The following is a 17,486-nucleotide window of genomic DNA, read 5'->3' as shown; positions in this document are numbered from 1 at the left end:
TTCTTTTCCTCTAGGTGGTTCAGAAGATTGGTTATGTGCTTTCTAAACTTTCACTTCTAAGCTGGGGTTTCATTCCACTGCAGGCTGCAGTGATCAAAAGCTATTCCAATTTGATGACTGTTGGGTTGTCCTGGTATTTAGTGATTTTAGTCCCATTCATAATGGATGAGTGTTCACATCACAGAATCTACCACTACAAGTACCCTTGTTAGAGATTCCAGCAGGGAAGGCAGGGACTGAATAGATATGGCTACTGAACTATCTTCTCATCCTTAGAGGTGGTGCCCCAGCTCAGCTTTGAGGCCTATTGACAGAGAACATATGAAAAGCTTGCATTGTTGCCCTCTGTGTTGTACCTGTTCTGGTGGTGACAGACTCTGAACAGAACATTAGAGTTCTGAGGCTGCCAGTCAGGGCCCATTTCACAAACATGAAATTTACTTAACACCTTTTAAAAAGACAAAAGCAATGTAGAAACAGTAAACAAAAATAACCCACATCACCACTCTTCTCTGGATATGAATCTGTTTATAAAGTCATTACTTTGTCCTCCTTCAAATCCTTCTTCAAGAGACACCGCTGCCATGAAGCCTATGGGAAACCATCAACCTGTTATGGATAGGTACAAGGTCAGTAGGGACTTCTGATGTTTATCTTAGCTATACAAGTATTAAATAATAACAACAAAGTGGATACTTCATGGATAGTTCTGGTTATAGGATTTCTTTAGGATTTCCTGAATCATCATTATATTTGGATCTATATATCTATTCTGAGTTATTCTGTTCTCTAAATTGTATATAACTGTACTGTCATCACCCATGGTCTCAAATCTGGGTCTTCAGGGTTTATAGGAGCAGCCCCACTCTAGCCCTCCATCTGGCAGCCTGCTGGTCTTTGCTTACCTGGGACCCATGAAGCCCAAACCCAGTCTGAAGCTTCACCCTTGCAGTACTATTGGCAGAGTTGCAGAGCAGCTGACTGGCCTGCAGACCCTACTTAAGCCAGCAGCAGGAACAGGAAACTGTCTGAACAACTGGGCTGATCACCCTGTTCTGGACTGTGTGCCTTGTAGTTTCTGGTCCCACAGCTTGATTTCCTGGCATCCCAAGCCAGTGTTACTCTTGGCATCTGATTTGTGGTTCTGACCTCCATTTTGTCTCCTGACTCTGAGTTCCTGGTGTTCTGACCTGGCCTGACCCTAGCTCCTGATTTATAGTTCTGCACTCCAGTGTGTCTTCTGCCTCTGACCTCTTGTTATTGACTCCTGTCTTGTGCTTGCGAACTCTGGCTTTGACTACTAGGTCTGGCTGCCCACAACCTGGTTGTGACAAGTACATTAATAAAAGGTAGAGTAACAAATAAAGGTATCCAAATCCTCTACTGTAATTGGGCCAGATTCTGATCTTGGTTACAACAGCAAAGTCAATTGAGTTATGTTAGATTTACAGTGGTGAAAATTAGACCTGAGTCTGACCTATTAGTTTAGTCTATTTATTTGTAGGAGGAAGTACTCAGGCCCACATCCTCAAAGATACATAGGTGTTTCTCTGCTCAGTGATACAATTCCTAACCCCCCAGACACCCTGCCACTTAATGGACTCCTCAGCCCTGAACTAGGCATGCAGGCTCCTCATACAATGCATAGGAGAGTTAGGAACCCAAGGAAGGGATTCTTAGAAGACAGCAAGTTGAGTAGAGAGCCACCTAAGCTACTCAAGAGAGAAATACTAAGGTGGGGTGCGGAGATGGGAGGGCCTCAGGTTCCTAAGCAACTGAGCTGGTGCACCCCTCCATTTGGGATCCTTAGCCACGAACCTCTCCTGGAGTTAGACACCTAAATCAGGTCAACCACTTAGGTAACCAATGCCCTAGCAGCTGAAAACCCCTCCCTTCCCCTCCCTCTTCCTCACATTTGCTTATGTGCTTTCAAAACTTCCACTTCTAAGCTGGGGTTTCATTCTCCCTCCCACTTGATACCCCTCTCACACTTATCTCACGTCTCCCTGTATCCCTGGCCATTCCTTGTGAGGGTGCTGTGCTATTAGCTGTGGGGCAGCATCAGGGCTTAGGTGGCTTTCTGAAAGCTGACCAGCAGCAATTCAGGCACCTAGGAGATGTGGTGGCAGGAGTGGAAATTTTGAAAACGGTGGAGTGAGGTGCCTAAAGAGACAGAGAGGGGCCTAAAGACCTTTGAGAATCTAGGCCTTAATGTCCAACTTTTAAATAGTCTTTGAAGCTTTTCTTGAAACTGAAGCATAGTGGATAAATTATTAGAAAAAATCAATCGTTAGACTTTTGCTGTGAAACTGGCTATTACCTAGTGGCATCTCAATCACTTAGCTAAACTGAAATAAAGTTGCACATCATAAGAATCATTGTAAGTTTCTGAACACTCATGGCTCCAAGAACTCTTCATCCCCTCTGACTGACTGATTTTCACTTACTTCTAAACGTAGTATGTGTAATGGGTTGGATCACAGAAACCCTCTTGGGACCTGCCTCCTGATGTGCCATGACTACTGCTGTCCCTGCTTTCCCTGCCAACTCAGGACTCCAGCACCTTGTCTTGCTGAGCCAGACACTCCTGTCTGCTTCAACACAGACCCAGGGTCTGAATTACTTGCCCCAAAGCTGCAGGTTTACCTGAAAGCAGTTAAAAGAAGAAGTGTTCCTGTCTTTAACACTCAGATGCCCAACTCCCAACGGGGTCTAAACCCAAATAAATCCATTTTACCCTGTATAAAGCTTATACAGGGTAAACTCATAAATTGTTCACCCTCTATAACACCGATAGAAATATGCTCCCCCAGGTATTAATACATACTCTGAGTTAATTAATAGGTAAAAAGTGATTTTATTAAATACAGAAAGTAGAATTTAAGTGGTTCCAAGTAGTAACAGAAAGAACAAAGTACGTCATCAAGCAAAATAAACTAAAATGCACAAATCTATGTCTAATCAAACTGAATACAGATAATTTCACCCTCAGAGATGCTTCAGTAAGTTTTTTCCTCGTACTGGACACCTTCCAGGCCTGGGCACAATTCTTTCCCCTAGTACAGCTCTTGTTCCAGCTCAGGTGGTAGCTAGGGGAATCTTCATGATAGTTCCTCTCTCCTTCTTAGTTCTGTTCCACCCTTTTATATATATTTTGCATAAGGCAGGAATCCTTTGTCCCTCTCTGGGTTTCCACCCCCTCCTTCTCAATGGAAAGATACCAGGTTAAAGATGGATTCCAGTTCAGGTGACATGATCACATGTCACTGCAAGACTTCATTGCCCCCCTGCCAGCACACACAGATACAGGAAGACTTACAGGTAAGACACACCCATCTGCAGACAATTGTCCTGGTTAATGGGAGTCATCACGATTCCAAACCACCATTAATGGCCCATACTTTGCACAATTGCAATAGGCCCTCAGAATTATATTTCATATTTCTAGTTTAAGATACAAGAGTGGTACATTTATACAAATAGGATGATCACACTCAGTAGATTATAAGATTTGTAATGCTACCTTACAAGAGACCTTTTGCATGAAGCATATTCCAGTTACATTATATTCACTCATTCGCATATTTTTATAAAATTATATCGACTGCAACATCACAGTATGAAAGTGCTTTTACTTGAATTTTATTAGTTCAAAAAATTTAGTTAGTGAGCCTGATCTTAGAGGTGCTGAATCCTCTGAACTTCTCAAGATCAGGCACTGTGGCCAAATCTTCAGCTCATATAATATCACTGAGCTAATTAAAAATTAATAAAACAGTTGGTCAGATTCTAATCTCAGTTTCACCAGAGTATATCTAGTGACCTCTCTCCTGTAATCAAGATTGGACTCTGCCCCAATTCAATTTAAAGAGTTTTATTTGCTATCTTACCTTTGACTTTAGTGGAGCTATGCCCATTTAAACCAGCAGAACATCTGACCCAATATTTATATCTCACCCGGGGGGAGTAGTCTGAATCAATTATAATCAGTTTTCAAATATACTGGAATAAGACAGTTAAAACATACTAACTCAGTGTTCTAGTTGCTAATACTGACTTTCAGGTCAAAACCTGTAGGGAGATGAGTTGGCAATAATTTATCAGCACTGATACTAATGATGATCATGTTAAAAGTATACAATGTGTATTTCATCTCCTTAATTGTTTATCATATTCCAAATAGAACAGAGAAGCCATTCCTTAAAAACCTGCACCAAATCGGATTAGTTAGATGAACTATGCTAGCGAGGTTCCTTGGTATGCAGAGCATGTCTTCTTGGGGTCTGATGTAGTTGGTTCCCTCTCGAGTGCTCATGAGGGCGAGGTTGGAAGCTGCCCTGCTCCAAACTGGAGTCGAACTTCCTATCTTCTTTTCCTTCCACTAGCGTGCCTCTTCCCAAACCCACTTCTATGAGGATGCCAATGGAATATCATAAACTGATAATGCATTACTGAGACCCTGTCCTTTTTCCCCACCGCCCTTGCTTTATTATTGGGGTACAGTAGTTTTTGAAGGCCTCACTCAATATTGTACTAGACACTACATGTACAAATAGCAAGAATCCCAGCCCCAAGTTGCTAAAATTTTATATAGACAAGATAGTCAGACAGTAGGAGAAAGGAAGTACTATTATTATCCCTGTCTTACAGATGGGGGAGGGAGACATTAAGTGACTTGCCCAAGCTCACACAGGAGGTCTGTGTCAGGGCCAGGAATTGCACTCATATCTGAGTCCCAGTTAAGTGCTTTGTCCACCCTCTTGTTCTCTCTCTTATTCTTAGTGTAAGGGTAGTGTGGCAGGAATTGTTTTCTCTATTTGGTCCTGATCCTGCATCAGATCCTGCAGCATCTACTAATGAGCAGTCTGGTTTCAAGATAAACCCTTCATTATAAACAGTAACTATATGCAGAAATGAGGTAACAAAACTTCCTGCTACTCTATGTAGATGCAGCCTTTGACTACCCTGACCTGGGCTTCTTTGTTTCTGCTTCCCAGCAGGAAATGTCTCAAAGGAAACCAAAGGCACCTCACCACTTCCTGGAGAACTTACTCTGTAGACTATCTTCCCTTTTTTAGATTCCTTTTCAATTTTCTGAACTAAAGTAACAAACTATAACAAATATATAAACTGACTTAACAATCCTTCAGGTTGCTTTAACATGTTAATATGCCTTGATCAGTTCCTTAGAGTGTTAGCAATCTTCCCAATCTGCTGTATTGCAAAATCCCCTTAAGGCAAGTCCTTCTTTGTAAAAGACTGCTCAGTCTTATGGTCAATAACAGGACCAATGTGTGAATTATTTTTGACATGTGACTTTTTTCAGCCAAGTTCTCAGGAATCTTGAGCAGATGCTTATAATTCCTTTGTAAAATTTTGCCTTCATCAGTGATCACTGTAGCTTTGAGCCGCCAGTGTCCACTTTTCCAAAGTCTCAAGAGTGTTTGTTTTTTAACTACAGGAAAGGTCTTGTTCCTATATTGTCATATTTTTGTCTGATTGTACATTCCCTGTCTTTTTTTCCCTCACTATAACTGACTTCTCAGCCAGTCTTTTTTTGTTGCATATGGTAATTGGGTACTTTACCTAGAGCAGTTCAGCAGGTGACTTTCACAATATAGTATTGTAGCTCTATAATCTAGTAGTGCTAAATAGTGTATCCATTGTCTTTTTGAGCAAATTTTTCACTATACATCTTCACATTCAGCTAATCCATTGGTTTGAGAATATCTGGGACTAGATATCTTGTGATGAAAGTTGTACATTTTAGTAAAGTCCAAAAAATGTCTATTTTTGAACTGTGGTCTGTTGACAGTTATTACTTTTCTTGGAATTCCATGATGTGCAAATACAGATTTAATGGTATCTTCAAGTGAGACTACTTTTGGGAAATGGGTAAAATAGTCCATTATAACCTGGTGATCATTTCTTCCTCAGCTGAACATATCAATTCCAACTTTGTCCAATGGAACTAAGAGTTATTTGTGAAATATCATTGATTCTTCCTGCTGGGAATCTCTGTACTTCTGATATGTTCCACACATGGGTGTTGGAACAATTTTTTTGTGGGAGGTGCTGAGACCCATTGAACCAATCTGTAATCCCTGTATATAATGGAATCCACTTCAAGCCAAGGGGTGCAGCAGCACCTCCAGCACTCCTAGTTCCAGGGTCTATGGTTCCATACACGCTCATCAATTATTTTATGTCACTATTAATCTGTGGCCAGATTTGGTCATTCCCTGGTGCCCTTCATGTATTTGTCCAATAATTTTCCTTCTCATCACTGTGGGAACCTTGAACTGTGCCCCCTTCAAGACCCCTCCTGAGATCATTGAAAATTCCTTTTTATAGTGGGAATAGGCCTGTGGGTAGTGTTGATTTTTCTCCTCCATTATGTATAGTTGATATCACTAATTGTAGTGTTTCTTCTTGAGCTGTCTACAATTCATTCCATATGCCTGGAGATACAGCACATGATGCTTTTATCATGTTCACATGCATGTTTACTGCTTGTTCCACATCATCAGGCTGTACATTGTCCAATGTTGCTATGCTCTTGAAAGCATGTCTGCCATTACTAAGTGACATTCAGGTTGGAATTCAGGGTCACATCATACATTTGTATTTTCAAATGTAGTCATATCTTTGATAGTACTTCTCCAAGTCCCTTCCACTGACACTGTTACATATCTTTCGATTTCTATTATTACATTTACCTGTGCCCCAGGCAGTGTCTATCTTGTTGGTCACATAAGTGCCATTTGTGCACATTTAATTAGCCCATCTTTTGAGTTTTCAGCCTCCTCCACTACTGTGCTTATAAATAGTTTTTTCTCTTTCTCTTAGCTTGATGAATTTTTATCTGTACATGTAACGGATCGGACTCACCCCCGCGGCGCCTCCTACTGGTTGCTCTGGGGAATTAGCTCTTTCCAGCCCTGGAGCGCCCTCTGCAGGCCGGTGATCCACCTGTTTACTACTGGCCCGAGTCCCTCCCAGGACCCCGGTGCCTCTTTAACCTGTAACTGGGTTCCCCCCTCCCCAGGGAACCCCCACCTTCTATCCCCACCTTGCCTCAGTGTATGGCTACTGCCAGTCATTGTCTAGCCCCACACTCTGGGGCAGACTGCAGTCTCAGCCAACTCATCCCTGGCAAGGAGGGTTTGGACCTGCTGCTTTGTCCTACCCCTGGGCTGCCCTCTGCAACCCACAGTACCTTTGGCCTATAGCTAGGCTGCAGCGTGGGGCTTTCCAGGCTGGAGCTCCCCAGCTCCTCAGCCTTTCCCCAGCCCTGCTTCACTCAGGCTGTCTGGGCTTCTGGCCTCCAGCCTTTTATAGGGGCCAGCTGTGGCCTGATTGGGGTGTGGCCCAGCTGCAGCCACTTCCCCAATCAGCCCAGCTTTTAGAGCCCCAGTTCTCAAGCCCTGCCAGGCCTCTTTTAAACCCCTCAGGGCAGGAGCAGGGTCCACCCTGCTACACACCCCCCACCTCAAGAACCCCTCCACCGGGGGGCAGGTGGGGTGCTTTACCGGCCCAGCTTTCTCCTCAGCTGAGCCCGCAGAGAATCTCTTTCTGCTCGCAGGCTCTCCAGCACTTGGAGCAGCCTGCTTGTTTCCTCCATTGTCTGGGTTCCCACCGTAGACCTCCCTGGTCCTACGTGGGTTCCCACATTGGTTTGGGTCCCCACATCAGCCCTCATGGCCCTTGTGTGGGTTCCCTGATTAAGGTGAGGCCGCTCTGCCCCAGCCCCCTTGTCTTTGGGGGCCTCAGCCTTCACCACCCCTTCTCTGGGGCTGGTCTCAGACTGAGCCTTTATCCCAGGCACTCCCCCTCTCTGCCTCAGGGGGCAATGCCTCTTTATGTGGCCCTTGGTGTGGCAGTGGAAGCACCCTCGGCGCCTTCCCCCTACCACGGCCCCAGTCCTGGTTGTTTGGGCCCTAGCCCTTTCTTCTGGGCTGGCCCGGGCCTTGGTTGCTCCATGAGGGCACTCCCTCTTTAGGTGTCCCCGCTCCCCACAAGCCCAACAAGTTTGGGGGCCCTCTGTTAACTTCACAGGGGGCACTCGAGTCTGGTAGGGACACTCCCTTTTGAAGTGTCCCCGTCACCCACAGGCGAAACAGTCTTTAGGCCCTGGCACTGGCCTCCAGCCCAAGGTGCCCACCCCCACAGCAGCTGAAGCAGCCGCACTTGCTGCTCGGCGAGCCGGGCCACAGGCTCTCCAGTAGTAGTCCATGTTCTTCAGTCTCTGTTTCAGGCAATAGTCCCACAGTCCTTGCCCTGGCTCCTTGTATCAGGGGCGGACTGCTATGCCCGCATTCTCCACCACGTGTAACGGGTCGGACTCACCCCCGCAGCGCCTCCTACTGGTTGCTCTGGGGTATTAGCTCTTTTCAGCCCTGGAGCGCCCTCTGCAGGCCAGTGATCCACCTGTTTACTACTGGCCCGAGTCCCTCCCAGGACCCCGGTGCCTCTTTAACCTGTAACTGGGTTTCCCCCTCCCCAGGAAACCCCCACCTTCTATCCCCACCTTGCCTCAGTGTATGGCTACTGCCAGTCATTGTCTAGCCCCACACTCTGGGGCAGACTGCAGTCTCATCCAACTCATCCCTGGCAAGGAGGGTTTGGATCTGCTGCTTTGTCCTACCCCTGGGCTGCCCTCTGCAACCCACAGTACCTTTGGCCTATAGCTAGGCTGCAGCCTGGGGCTTTCCAGGCTGGAGCTCCCCAGCTCCTCAGCCTTTCCCCAGCCCTGCTTCACTCAGGTACCTTCTCTCTAGTTTCCAGCAGCCAGGCCCATCTCCCTCTGAAGGCAGAGAGAGACTGTCTGGGCTTCTGGCCTCCAGCCTTTTATAGGGGCCAGCTGTGGCCTGATTGGGGTGTGGCCCAGCTGCAGCCACTTCCCCAATCAGCCCAGCTTTTAGAGCCCCAGTTCTCAGCCCTGCCAGGCCTCTCTTTAAACCCCTCAGTGCAGGAGCAGGGTCCACCCTGCTACAGTACACAATACATGCACGGTTCTGCACTATGGTTGTGTTTATTACAATTTCTATATTTCCCAGAATGCTGGACATTTCCTATATTTATGCTGTTTGCCACATCGGTGGCATTAGTTCCTGCTTTCTGTTTCTATACTTGGCCATTTTAATTTCTGTGAACTCTTCCCTTGGTGGTTTAGCTATGGTCAGTACTTTTCTCTAGGCCTTTTATTTGTGTTTCAGTTTGTTCTGCTGCTTGGCATATACAGTTGCCCTTTCTAACATCAAATCCATCTCCATTAGTAACTGTTCACAGACATTTTTATTGTCACATCCCAGGATAATATGGTCTTTTAATATTCAACTGACTTTTTAGTTTTTAAATCTGTGGCAAACTCCTCTATTGTTTCTCCTTCATTCTGTGTTCTCACGCTGAACATATCTCTCACAAATAAGATCTTTTCCTAGGGACATAGTGATCCTCAAACATTTTTCATTATTTCTGCAAAGCTCCCCTCCCACTCTCTATGGAATGTGCTGTGTACATCTAGGGCTTCGGTGCATGCTAAAGTTAAGAGAAGAGCAATCTTTTGGTCATCCTCCAGTTTATTTGCCCCTGTGGCTTCCATATGCAGCTCAAACTACTGTTTGAGCCATTTACAGTCATGTTAAGCAAAAAGCATATTAAGAAAAATGGAAGACTTGTTGTGATAGGCATAATCTATATGAGGACTGAAGGACCAATCGATCAAGATGATCCAGATGATTAAGCATTTCCCCTGAATTTCAGGGCTGGTGGGAGAGTTACTTGCAGTTGTATAGGCTCTGTAGTAGCCATTTCAATGTTACCTCTCAAAGGGTCTTCCAGCACATTGTGACTTCTACTCCTGGTACTATGTAGCATCTTTATGACAAGCAGACTAGTTTCAATGTAACCCTTTATTAGAAACAGGAACTATGCACAGAAATGAGATAACAAAACTTCCTGTGTAGCTGCAGCCTGTGACTGCCCTGGCCTAGGCTTCCTCCCTCCCCCACTGCCCCCCGCAAGCAGGAAGTGTCTCAGAGGCAACCAAAATCTAACTGAAGAATGTACAGGAGATGTGGCATCTCTATACTTTTTGGAGACTTACTGTATAGCACAGACCCTTGTGTCCATGGGAAGTGCACTGAAATGAATGGGCTCTGATTGTGGAATTATATTTGTACAGTACCTAGCACAATGGAATCCCATTCTATTGAAGATCTTAAATACAATTAATTGTGATTTCTGTAAGAAGGAAAGATGGGTCAGAGTTGGCCTGATATTTGAAAATGCACTTTCTTCTACATTAATCAAAATCATATTGCATTTTGTATATTAGCAATAAGTGTATATATAAAGCAGGCAAAGCAGCAGAACATAAACTTTACTCAATTTGAAAATTGTGGTTTGGCTTGAATTATATATACTACAACTTCACAATGTGTTGGCAAATCTAATATAGTAGAGTTTGTGGGTATAATAATAAACTCTTATTCATTTGTCACTTCAGTATAGTGCTGTCATTGTGAAACATTGTGGGGGTTAGCAGGTCTTTTTTTCCAGGCAGATTATAATTTTAATACCTAGTTCTTATGTAGCACTTTGCAGTCAATCTCAAGCAATAGGATCCATCAAGGGATTTAGGCGTTGCAACACAGAGCATCATGGTGCCTAAAAGTTAGAAAATCCTAGAAAATCATAGGAACAACACTGTGATCCACAAAGCCAAGTTAGGTGTGTATGCTGTCTACACAATGAATAGGGAGAGTAGGCATGTTAGAATGCAATCTTCAAAAGCCAGCACTGTTGGCAGAAAGCAGGCTGAGCTACCCAATAAGAGATGCCAATGAGAGTGGTGTGTCCTAAGCCATGGCCATCTTGTGGAGCTAGGTGCCTCCGTGCAGCTTGGATTGGGTTCTTGTTTCTGCTTAGAGAGCCACAAACAGGCACCCCTCTCCTGGAGTCAGGCACCTAAGGCATTTCTTGCAGGATTGTGTTAGGCACCTATCTTGCTCCATACAAAATGGCTGCAGGAGAAGGACCTGCTGTAAGGACGCAGGGCCTAGCATGTGGGTCTGCAGAGCCTGGGATGGCTGACGTTCCCACAGTGCCACCAGGAGGCCATGCAGAGCCATGGCCAGGGAGCACTGGGGCAAATAGACACTGCAGGAAGTACCACCCAGGGGAGCCAGAGTGACAGTACACTGCAGCCCTCTGACTGGCCAACCACCCTATTTAACCCTGGAGGGTGCTCTAGGAAATTGTCTGGGCAACAACACAGACTTCAGGCCTGCTGTGACTCGTGTCCTGATCTCTAACCCCAGCCTGACTTGGACCCCGACTCTTGATTATTGAACCCAGACCTATTGATTCCTCCAACCATTGCTCACGGACTACGGTCCCTGATGTGTGGACTTCAACCCAACTGTGACCTCTAGGCCAGACCACCTACACTCTGGGCCCTTATAGGCACCACCCACTTTATAACTTTTAGACGAGTAATTAGAGCACTCCCTTGGAATGGAGGATACCCAGGTTCAACTCCCCCCTCTCTACAAGATGGGCAGAAAGTGGTGGGAGACCCCTGTTTAAATCCTCAGAAGAGAACTCTACCCACTGAGCTAAGAGCTATTCTGATGTGGGGCTCCCTCAATCTCTCCAGTTGAAACTGTGCCCCTGTGGATAAATAATGGAAGAGTGACTAGGTAGGCAGACTGAAACCTGGGTCACCTACATGGATGCCACTGGACCACAGAATCATTCCCTCTCTGGCCTAAAGACTGTTCTACTGTGGATTAATACTTAAATAAATAGTTATTGGGTTAGAGAGATGGTGGTGGCAGGGAATGACTCTGTAGCCTGGTGGTTAGGGAGAGACTGGGCAGGGGGAGGGCTTCACCCCATAAGAATATCCCATAGCTTAGTATTTAGAGTACTCACGTTGGTTGTGGGAAACCCCTCTTCTAATCCTGCCTCCCCTTCCAATTAGGGAATGAAAACTTACTAGTGAAGTCGCTTGCCTAAAGTTACTCAGCAAACAGATATTAGAATGGGGGTGCTCCTGCTCCCAGTCCTATACTCCTTCCTCTAGAGTCTAGACTCTAGTTCTGACTGCCTGTTAGGCTATGACTGCACTGGAGTGTTTACAGCCGAGCAACTACGCTAGAGAGTTTACAGCAGTGTAGCTGCAGCTATACCAATGTAAGCTCTCTGGTGTAGCCACTCTAAGCTGACGGAAAAGAGCTCTCCCATCGACTTAATTAATCCACCCCTAACGAGCAGCAGCAGCTACGTCAGTGGGAGAAGCTCTCCTGCCAACATTCCGCTGTGCTTACCGGTGCTTAGGTCAGTGTAACTTATGTTGCTTGTGGGGGGAGGGTGCCTTATTCACACCCCTGAGCAACGTAAGTTATACCCACATAAATGGTAGTGTAGACATAGCCCTAGGTTTACAGCATTTCTCCCTATAAAATTGCTCTTCAAGCTCTTTTGAAAGTCTCTTCTACAAAAAGCCCTGCAACTCACAAAAAATTAGATCAACTCAAAGTGCTGCTGTTTTGTGGAAAGCTTTTTATTTTATTTTATTTTAAACTTCCTATTAAGCAAGCACTTATCTTCTAAGTCTGTCACTTCACCGTCTGTATGAAAACAGCAGCTTTGTTTTTCTGGAATACACCTGCTCCTTGACTATTGACTGAGGTCATTTCCATACTCCTGAGTGCATTAGGATTTTTCATTAGAAGTCACTGTAGTGATGAGGACATCGGGGCCTCTGTTGGTCAGGATCCAGTTATGATCCTTCAAGTTCTTATGACTGTACAGGGGAGAATGATGAGGGAGGGCTATGGGCTGAAGGTATAAACAGGCTCTTTACTGAGATAGCAGTGAAGCAACACCAGCAAAGCCTAGCAGTGTACAAGCCCATACCCCTGCTAGCCTGTGCTGCCATGGCTTTACTGCTATTGGTACCCAAGCTAGCATGTGTTTAATGTGCTGCAATCACAGATCTGATTGCCGTGTAGACCTAAGTGGCAATCAGACAGGAGGAATGTCTTTGACAATGCACAGGGAATCACAAGACTGGCTTGTACAACAAATTACAAGCCTATACTGATGCTGAGTAGCACTCACTTTAAGTAGTCCCAGTGAATTGGACTACACATGTGAGTAAGAGTGACGGAATTCAGTCCTGGAGAGTTTGGCTTAATAATAATGTAAATCCATTTTGTTTTCTATGTGTAAACGCCATCCTCTACAGTCAAACCTTGGCGACAAGACTTTGCTAACTGAGCCTCTGACTTCCCCTACCACTGAAACAGATGATAAATATGGTCTGAAAAGTACTACACAAGATTTGAGTGATTTCATTATTGAAACCTAGAAGTAATAACTCCATATACAAAAAAGAACCTGTACTTTACATGGAGCAGCAGAGCCATGACTCGGAGAATGTTTGTAACACTGAAGCAGTGCAGGCTGTTACAGATTTGAGTAAACCTTGGAAATAATGTTTTATCCATAGACCATTGAAGTTTTTTTTAAAATCTTCAATGGATTTTTGTGACTCTGAAATATTTTATTTAAAAGCCAAGTTACAGATAGCCACCTAATAGCAGCTCTTCTATTAGAGCAGTAGCTCAGCTGAGCCTATAGAGGTTAACAACAATCTTATTAACTACAACTGAATTGTCAGTGTATCACAGGACTGTCTCTGGTTGTTAGTTATATTTCATGGAAGGATGCAGCTGAAAAATAGACATGAGACCTTCCCCTAGTGAGAAAATGCCCAGTGAACTAAATTCAGACTAAGATTTTATCAAAGTTCAGAAAAAGTAAATGAATAAGGAAGAACAAGGATTGCAAATGAGATTACACAATGCTTTCGTTTTCCAGATGCTCTTGTGAATGAAAGGTGAGATGAACAACCTAGGTTTGATTAATTATGTAAAGTAGAAAAACAGTTTGAACACAACAAAACTTCAGGAGAGAAGCATATTGCCTAGGTGTTTAATTTTTGTTGTGCAATTTTCAAATTTGCTGTGTTTTCATAAACATGCAAGACCAGTTCTAGATTTGGTATAAGTGGGTGCGGCTCCCGCAAATCTTGGGTAAATTCAGAAAGGCTATACATTGTGATGGAAGTTGTGTTAAGTGTAAGCTACTTAGAAAACAGAGGAAATTTGCTTGCAAAATTAACGTAACCCTCACACCAAAGTTAGGGAGTATCAGGGGAATAGGGTAGCACATGAAGCAACAAACAGGCATTTGTGGATTACAGTTGTTTTGTACAAACACTGAAGACTTTATGTACAAATGGCACCACTTTACACACATCCTGGCCTAGTTATACTTAAGGGAGCGGATCCTCAGATGGAGTAAATTATGACAATTTACATTAGATGGGGATCTGTGCTAATATGTCCCTTTATATCACTGAGTTTGGCTGGCAGTATGAGGTGTTTTGAAATGGCAAAACAAACAACCAAAAAGCTGCACACCATTCAGCCTGACTTAGGGCACCGACCAAATCACACCCTCTTTACGGCCATTAGTCCAATTACTAGCCAAGTGTTTCTTTTTACAGCTGGATTCTCACTGACAGAATGAGTTATTTAATATTAGTAATATTGATGTGGCCAAATTATTGGAATCAGGTCTATTGTTTATGCTTTAACACCTTTATAAAGATAAATTGTAGGTGCAAGATTATTCAGGGGCAATAGGTAGTAGACACTCTTGGAGCAGAATGAGACAGTAAGAATACAAATCTTAAATTACATTATTTCAAAATACTCAGGATGCATATGCTGGGTGAAAATCACATAGGCTAACAGTTGTGGAATGTATATGATTTTGTAACTAGATAAATTCATGGAGGATAGGTCCAACAATGGCTATTAGCCAGGATGGGCAGGGATGGTGTCCTTAGCCTCTGATTACCAGAAGCTGGGAATGGGCAACAGGAGATGGATCACTTGATGATTACCTGCTCTGTTCATTCCCTCTGGGACACCTGGTATTGGCCCTGTCGGTAGACAGGATCCTGGGCTAGATGGACCTTTGGTCTGACCCAGTATGGCCATTCTTATGTTTATGTTTATATGTTTTAGGGATGCTTTATTATACAAGTGGTTTTTGTGGAATTAATGTTAGGGTCAATTTTATTTCTTAATTATTCCTCTTCATCTCATCAACGTAAAAGAGCAAAACTTAGCAAAGGAAGTTACTCTTTCAACATAGGAATTGCAACTGAACAGGACAAAGGTGGAAAGTATAAATATATATTTACAGGCTATTAATCCAAAAACAAAATCAAGAACTTGGCAAGTTTTGCCTCTTTCATGCAAACTCCAAACTCAGTGACTAAGTTTTGCCAAAACAAAACCCACCCTGACTTTCCCCAACTTATGTACCTGAACAATGGTTATATAGTTAACTGTTCCTTTATACAGAGTCATTTTTGCATGGCCTAGTGACAGCTCTATTTTATTTTTGGCTCTGATTACTTCAATTAAATATATGGTGTGTCACTAGGACTGGCTAATGCTCTGAGACATCTACGGGGCCCTCTTGCGTGTAAAGCAAGCCTATATGTTACTAATGACTTGCTTTTAAGTGATAGGCCTTAGCCATAAAGTTCAAACCAAGATCTAAAATTTCCAGCATGGAGAGGATTTTCATTCTAACTATACTGAACTTTTGTTTGCTAATCTTCAGTCCTGTGTGATTGTACAGGATGGAGCAATCCAACCTTGTACATCCATCATAAAAATGTAAAGGCCTAGGCCAAAACAAAAACTTGCCTTCTCTTTACCATGATGATTGGAAGGGGAAAAAAACAAACAAAAAAATCCAAAACCAAAAAATGTTCCAGGTGAATGATGGTGGGAAGTTTTCAAGGCTGCAATTCATCAGTGCTTTGGCTACACACTATAAAAAGTGGAAGGAGCTCAAGCTTAGATATCAGGCCAGGGGACCTAACTCTACTGTAGCGTGGCTTTTATAGCAACTGCCTGTAGTGACTATTACAATTGAGGTTGCAAAACAGTTTTCACTAGTGACCCCTATTTTCACTTGCTTGTTCCATTCCCAAACATTTACATTGAGGGCTGAAGTTTTCTATTCTATGGTCTTCATTCAACTATGAGTTTCCTCTGGAAAAATCTAAACTCTTTAGGGGAGAGTGAAAAGAATACCACTTTTCCCATTGCCCAGATACTAGCAGGGACCAAGAGTGTTTTTTTCCCCATGATTGACTTGACATTTTCTGGTGGATGTAGGCCTGCATTGCTCGAGCCTTTATCACTTTGAGGTCAGGATACTGTAGTGCACTCTGAATGGAGCTACTCACTGTGGATGTTTGGAAATAGAGCAAGGAAGAGACAGCCAGAAAACAAACCCACTGGAGAAGCTACAGAAGCACCTTAAGTAGGGGTTGCTGCATTGGGAAAGGAGTAAATGGGTCCCAGCTGGGGCCACCCCATTTCCAGAACTGTGAATTAGAGGGCCCCTCCTCCCCTCAGCCACGTGAGCTTTGGTAAAGAAACTTCAGGGAGGAGCTAGCCAGAGACTGAAGATGGCAGAGCAGTTGAAGCAGCAATTTAAGCAGGGAATGACAGACACTGACAATATTTTTCTCAAGTTTTGACTGACTTTTTCTGCCCTGGTTGCTCCAACTTTTTCCAGCCTCCTTCCTCAATCTTCACTTGCCCCTTATACCTTTCTTTCCAAATGCTTTTCTCCCTGCATCGCCGCTTCCTACACTTGTCATTCCATTTATCTAACACCTCCTAACTAACCCCCCCAAAAGATTGAACTAACATGCTATTTACCATCACCTTGTTCACTTTGCTTGTATGTTCTATATCTTTCCACTATTGTATGTCCACTCTATTTAAATTCTAAGCTTTTTGGACAGGAACTATCGACTATATTGTGCAGTGTATAGTATAATGGGGGGCCCCAATTTTGTTTGTTACTTAGGCACCACCATAACAAACAAGATTAACAACATTGTTATTGAACAGTTGAACAATGTGGCCACCCACTACTTCTGAGGAGCCTCAGATAAAAAGCACATGACAGAGTTCCAGACACTTCACTGGCTGTAATGTGTGACTGGATGGAATTCAAGGTGTTGGTTTTAACCTATAGTATAAACCCCTCAGTGGTGTGGAATCTAGTTAACAGGAGAAATGGCTTTTCTTTCCATACCACAGGTGTGATCTTTTGGAGTCCTCTGAGTCTAAATGGGAGAGGATGGCTGGCAAAGAATTCTTGGTAAAGGCCCATCAGCTTTGGAACTTGCTCCCATCCATTGTACATCAGAGCCTAGATTCATGAACTGTCTGAGAACACCTTTCCTTGTGGTCATTTGGGAAGGGACGAGGCTTTTATAAAGACTTTCAATAGATAGATTCTGGTTAGGGCTAAAATAAAGCAAATAAAACTTCTCTTTTCTTCACAGGGGTGATTTGGAGAGTCAG

At 43.8% G+C, this 17,486-nt stretch overlaps 1 long non-coding RNA gene across 1 annotated transcript in view; it reads right to left on the bottom strand.

Moving 5' to 3' along the window:
* Positions 1-492: 492 nt before the first annotated feature.
* Positions 493-17,486, bottom strand: part of LOC120407643 — a 30,290-nt gene continuing 13,296 nt past the window's right edge. The window contains exon 2 of the long non-coding RNA XR_005600150.1: positions 493-609. This is a non-coding gene — a long non-coding RNA (uncharacterized LOC120407643). The remainder of the gene's footprint in view (positions 610-17,486) is intronic.

The sequence above is a fragment of the Mauremys reevesii genome, linkage group 6 (genome assembly GCF_016161935.1).
Source record: "Mauremys reevesii isolate NIE-2019 linkage group 6, ASM1616193v1, whole genome shotgun sequence".
NCBI lineage: Eukaryota > Metazoa > Chordata > Testudines > Geoemydidae > Mauremys > Mauremys reevesii.
The sequence above is the reverse complement of the archived record's forward strand: the minus strand, read 5'-3'. Positions and strand labels throughout refer to the sequence as shown.